This window comes from Salvelinus alpinus, chromosome 14 (genome assembly GCF_045679555.1).
Source record: "Salvelinus alpinus chromosome 14, SLU_Salpinus.1, whole genome shotgun sequence".
Taxonomy (NCBI): Eukaryota; Metazoa; Chordata; class Actinopteri; order Salmoniformes; family Salmonidae; genus Salvelinus; species Salvelinus alpinus.
This window is the reverse complement of record NC_092099.1, coordinates 12,603,731-12,609,730: the sequence shown is the minus strand read 5'-3', so window position 1 is coordinate 12,609,730 and position 6,000 is coordinate 12,603,731. Positions and strand designations below refer to the sequence as shown.

Here is a 6,000-nt window from a genome sequence, read left to right as displayed (position 1 = left end):
ATAACAAAAAAAATATATATATTTGATTTTCTTTATTATTTGAAGACTTTCTAATTAGACATATATTACTCCTAGTCTTCAAATGTTAGGCAAATGTTCCATGAATGGGCTTGACATTTTAGCTTCGTACGAGCCATCCTGATCTTGCCAGCTCACATTCTGTTTCGCTAAACTCGCGAGATCAGGATGGTTCGTATGAGGCGATTGCAATGCAGCAGATGAAAATACATATTTATTTCCTCCCTTCTCTGATCTTAAACGATTTGATAGGTGTAAGGTTTTATATATAATGGCTCCTTGTATTGTCTAAAGTATCCTATTCAGGGATTTTTTTATTGAATGTAAGTCTCATGAATGAGAATTTGTTGAACATAGGCTATAATGTTTTCCTTACATGCATGTTTTGCAATACAGATATGAGATTACTGAAAATGAATACATTTCAAATTCAAATATCATAGGTGACCGCCTAACTAGGTGGCTGGTGTGGGAATATGCGCAGAGGAAATGATGTTGTAATGGTCCTCTAATTACAGTGAGTCGCAAGGCTACTTCCTCCTAGGAATTGTCGTAGCGTAGCTCCACACCATAAGAATATCGAGTGTGGAACACCAAAGCTTATGGAACGCTGGCCAAGTTACTGACCGCAACTTTCTATTACTTTGGATTATGAACGTTCGTTAAATTGTAATATTGTATCAAAGTCGAAGGGCAATGTTGGCTGAAACTGGAATGTTGCTTTTGAAGGAATCAAAACAAATAGGCTATTTTCGGTGAATTTTCGGGAGATGGCAGGCTAGCCTGACTTGTGCTTTTAGCACATTAGGTTACGTCTGTGCGTTCTCAACGCACTTAGTAAGTTTTACATGTAAGGTAAGTTATTTGTTTTTATATTTGTATATTTTATTTGGAATATGTAGCTACATGTAGAGAGTCGTAGGCGTAGCCTATTCTTTGGATTTGCGCGGATCCTAATAGTACAAACGTAACCTGTAGCATAGCTACAGCCTTAGTTTTCCCGATGGGAAAGTCAGTGGATGGCACTTTCAAGTCTCTCTCACAAACTTTAGGTTAACCAGAAAATGTTAATTTCTCTCTTTGAAATACTAGGCCCATAAACTATCTTTTAGGCCACCTTGTTTTTTTTTTACCTGGAGAGAAACAAATAATGTTCTGGAGGATAGGATTTTTTATTTTTTTTCCCAATAGATGGGATTGCCACAATAACCTAATAACCCAAACTCCCCTTACTAATTATGCAGAAATCGCTTCGCCAATTCCTGGTTACAAAAATATATATAATGGTAAGCATCATTTCACTTTGTCACAAAACAATTAAGTATAACAAACAAGTATAGTGTAGAAATATATTTTCCATAACTAAAAATATTGTATTTTCAACTGTTTGTAGCTGGTGTACAAAACCGAAAGTAAAAGACCATATACGAAATTTAAGAACGGGAAGCATAGAACATATCCACCCAATTAAATAATGTAATGGCAAGATCTAGATAGTAGGCTACATTTGGATTTGTTTATAATGCAGTCAATCAGCAGCAGAAACAGTATCAACGTGTATTCCCCACCCCTGTTTCAGTAAAAGGCTGAGGGATGGGGTTGGAGTAATGTAACAAATCTCAAATTTATAGACAGCTATGGATGCAAGGACTGACCATCGATGATACCAACATTATAGTTTTAACCATGTTCTGTGGCTATATAGTGTTTGTTTACATTTAGTTTTCTACAAACATGGGAGTAAAACAAGTTTCTATTTTGGTTTCTTAAGGTGTAGGACAATTGAACTAAGCTCATGAGACAAGTTTTATTCTTCAAGAATCAATGGGTGCATATCATTAATTTATTAGACCAAAAATGGATGTAGCAATTGCTGATTGCCCCTTTAACTTCTTACGGCTGCAACTTTTTATGCTCAGGGGTTAGTCATTTGTAGGTGCAAAATTACACCCGGTTTTCATGTTGTTAGTGTGCCTTTGTCATGTAGACTTTGTTGGGAGCACCACTTCTTGATTGTGTCGCTCCATCAATCCCATGCTGGGCAGTAAGCATCACAATGTTCCTGTAGCCAGAGAGGGGGAAGACACTATACATACTTCCCGACATTGGGGAAAATTTGTATTTATCCCAGATTTTACCAGGTACATTGACTGAGAACACCCACCTTCTCATTTACATCAATGACCTGGGGAATAGTTACGGGGGGATGAATGAGCCAATTGGAAGCTGGGGATGATTAGGTGGTCATGATGGTATGATTGGGAATTTAGCCAGGACACCGGGGTTAAGAACCCTACTCTTTAAGATAAGTACCTTGGGATCTTTAGGTACCACCGGGAGTCAGGTCACCTGTTTAACGTCCCATCCGAAAGACAATCCCATTCGAAAAACATTGATTGCTACCTGATAGTTCACGGTTCACTTCTTTGTGTGCTTTAATTTAAAAGAGGACCAAAGAAGAGCATGCACAGACCACACACTAAGGACTTTTGGCCTCACTTGGGCTACATTACATAATATTAACACTTCTGTTGCATCCCTTCTACATAACACGTACAAGTCATTGGTATCACCATTTAGAGGTTCTGCTCTTTTCAATAAACTTCTCAAAGCGGTTATACGCTCACATTGTCAGTTATTGGCTGTGAATGTCAATCAGTTGTCCCTTAGTCGCTTTAATGGATTCTACTTGATGAAACAAATCATGTCCTTACATCCCATTGGCGTCAGTGTCTCTCCAGTGTGTCATAAAGAATCCAAGGTTAGCCTCCATTCTCAAATGAGTCAAGAGTTCATGATGATGATGTTGTGTAAAATGCTCAGCTGTCTAAGGTGACTAAGTTACGGTGGCGACTGTGTGAGATCATCGGGATGTGTCGAGGCAGGCATGCCTCGCAGCTCGCCTTGATCCTTGAAAGTAGTGTCTTTTTGAAGCAGATAATTGACGGCCCTACTGTTGACATTGTCACATGTGAACGATGTGTGAATTTGCTTATGAAATCGACTACTAGACAGTTTGTAATACACAAAGGAATGTTGATCACTTGTCATTTATTTTATTGGTATCAATATTGAAGGGAATCTGTAGCTCTGACCAGTCTATAAAACAGTGGTAGAAATTGTGCATGTACACTGAAGAAAAATATAAACGCAACATGTAAAGCGTTAGTCCTATGTTTCATGAGCTGAAATAAAAGATCCCAGAAATGTTCCATACGCACAAAAAGCTTATTTCTCTCAAATTCTGTGCACAAATTTGTTTCACTGTTAGTCAGCGTTTAAGCCTTTTTTAAGATAATCCATCCACCTGACAGATGTGGCATATCAAGAAGCTGATTAAACAGCATGATCATTACACAGGTGCACTTTGTGCTGGGGAAGATAACATTTCCGCTCTAAGCACCGATGTCTCAAGTTTTGAGGGAGCGTGCAATTGTCATGACTGCAGGAATGTCCACCAGAGCTGTTGCCAGAGAATTCAATGTTCCATAGAGAATTTGGCAGTATGTCCAACCACCCTCAGAACCGCAGACCACGTGTAACCACGCTAGCCCAGGACCTCCACACCCGGCTTCTTCACCTGCGGGATCGTTTGAGGGGAGGGGGAGCGGGGTGCTGAGGAGTATTTCTCCACGTAATAAAGCCCTTTTGTGAGGAAAAACTCATTCTGATTGGCTGGGCCTGGCTCCCAAGTGGGTGGGCCTATGCCCACCCATGGCTGCGACCCTGCCCAGTCATGTGAAATCCATAGATTAGGGCCTAGTGAACTTATTTCAATTGACTGATTTCTTTATATGAAATGTAACTCAGTAAAATCTTTGACATTTTTGCATGTTGCGTTTTATGTTTTTGTTCAGTATAATTGATGGAATTTGCTTTGATGAAAGTTGTTCAGAATAGTAGAGCTGTGCTGGATGTTTGTACCTACTAATGGAGCTGTATGATTGAGTGAGTGATTAGTGATCTGGAGAGTGTCTCGCAAGTTTAGCTGATTCCTTGCCTCTTCACTGAGGTCATGCTGCCTTTGTGGGCGCCTGGTGAGCTCAGTGACTCGTGTCCTGGAGTCTGCTGATAAGCGGTCAGATAGCGGGACGTCAGTCTGGACGGAGACACTGGTCAGACCCAAGGGTCGCTCAGGGCTCCTGCTCTATTCAACTGAGGTGAAGGGTCTGACTTGATCTTGCCTGCTCACCCATAACGCCCTGATTAGCGCTCTTTCTCCAGTGTCCTTCCTGACAATGTAATCATTGTGCTTTGGCCCAATGACACTGTGGTGAATGTTGGGAAAATCTCTGGTAGGCGGCTCAGAAATGTAGCACTCCTATTGCTTTTTCATGAAGATGTTCATTTAAAGTTGTCACAGTTAATGAATCCGCTTAAAGCAGTGGAACAGGTTTACTAAAGCTCTTTTGATGGTGGAACAAAACGTATTGCTGTAATGATATTGTGCCAATGTGATTCTGGATATTACCATGTTTCTCTTATTACAGCTCCATAATGATTTTTCAAACTTTTTACATTTTAATTGTGGACGTTTATCTACTAGATCAGGGTTTCCCAAACTTGGTCCCGGGGCCCCCCTTGGGTGCACGTTTTGGTTTCATCAAGCTTTGATGATTTGAATTGGCTGTGTAGTGCTAGGGCAAAAACCAAAACGTGCACCCAGGGGGGGCCCCAGGACCGAGGTTGGGGAAACCCTGTACTAGAAGATAGCAGATTACACTGTGAATCTCTCGATGCTGTTTGAGTCATGCACGGTTTACCTACTGGGCTGAGTGCAACCAGCAGTGTTCTATTTTCTGATCAAGGCCATTTCAACACCAAGTGTTCATGTCGGGTTAGTGGGTTCAACATAACTCGTTTCTGACCCAACATGCTGTTTTAAACCAATTTCTAATTCTCTCCCGTAATCATTACTTCCACATTACATGGTATCCACTTTCAATCGGAGCAGATGTGCTGGCCTTTCCTCCCCAGATCCATTCTGCAGCTGCTCTTTCAGAGCACCGTAAAGTGCATCATTTGCCCACAGAGGCCTGAACAGTTCAGAAAACAGAGGCGAAAGAGAGAGTAGGGGAAACAGTCCTCCGACAGCAATCATTTCTCTGTACACAGTCATTTGGCTGTCAGAAACAGCAGGCAGTATAGACTGGAACATTATGAGAGCAAAGCAGAGAGAGAAGAGCTTGCCTTGCTCTGTGAGAGAGAGAGAGCCATGACTGGCCTGCGGGAGGATAAGGTTACACACACTGTCATTAACAACAGACTGCGCCGTCCACAGAGACACAGAGCTTCAAGTCTGAGCAGGAGTCTGGGGCTGGCTCAGGCGCAGTGGTGTAGGTAGATCTGTCTCAAATCAGCCTGGGAGGGTAAGAGAAGAGGTGTGTGTGTAACTGTGTGTGGTTGGTTGCATCCCTGTGTGTATGAATGTGTGTGTGTGGGAGGGAGGGACAGAGAAAGGGAGAGAGAGAGTGAGAGGGGGGGGGGGCAGGACTTGGCAGAGACTCCAGCAACGGAGCAGCAATCTCTTTAAGGACCCATCAGCTGCGAGGCTGGCGCTGCTGACCATGTGTGCCCGGCGCTGACATGCGAGTAAGTTGTGCTTTTAATTTTCTATTTGGATTAGCAGTAGACCTGACAGTTGTGGAGGCGGTGGGGCTGCGGAGGAACACAGCATATTGGTCGCTTGGCCTGTTTCACCCTTGTGTCCACTGCTTTTTAGGACATGGCCTCTTGTCTGCATGTTATTTTTAGTCGAAATCCTTGAGCCTTTAATAATCATAAGCCTTGTGCAGCCGAAACATATTAGGATGAGTGTAACCTAGTCGTCTGGGGCCTGGCGGGCTCTGCAGCCTCGGCTCAGTGCGAGACAGGAAGTCAGACAGAGAATGACTGTGCCCCAGCCAGACTTTAGTCCTACTTCTGTGTGTGTCTGCTCCTGCTGCCGGGTGCCTCTCCTTTGGTGGCTCTCCAGTGGGTTAT

At 42.7% G+C, this 6,000-nt stretch overlaps 1 protein-coding gene across 3 annotated transcripts in view; it reads left to right on the top strand.

Annotated features, from left to right (window-relative positions):
* The first annotated feature begins 551 nt into the window (after positions 1–551).
* LOC139538432 (activin receptor type-1-like) overlaps positions 552–6,000 on the top strand; it is a 39,242-nt gene continuing 33,793 nt past the window's right edge. The window contains exon 1 of one of the 3 annotated variants that reach the window (XM_071340443.1): positions 552–855. The gene's annotated coding sequence lies outside the window, so the exon portion shown is untranslated. Of the gene's footprint in view, positions 874–5,512; positions 5,611–6,000 lie in introns of those variants that run through there. The other 2 variants (XM_071340441.1, XM_071340442.1) reach the window with 2 other exon arrangements.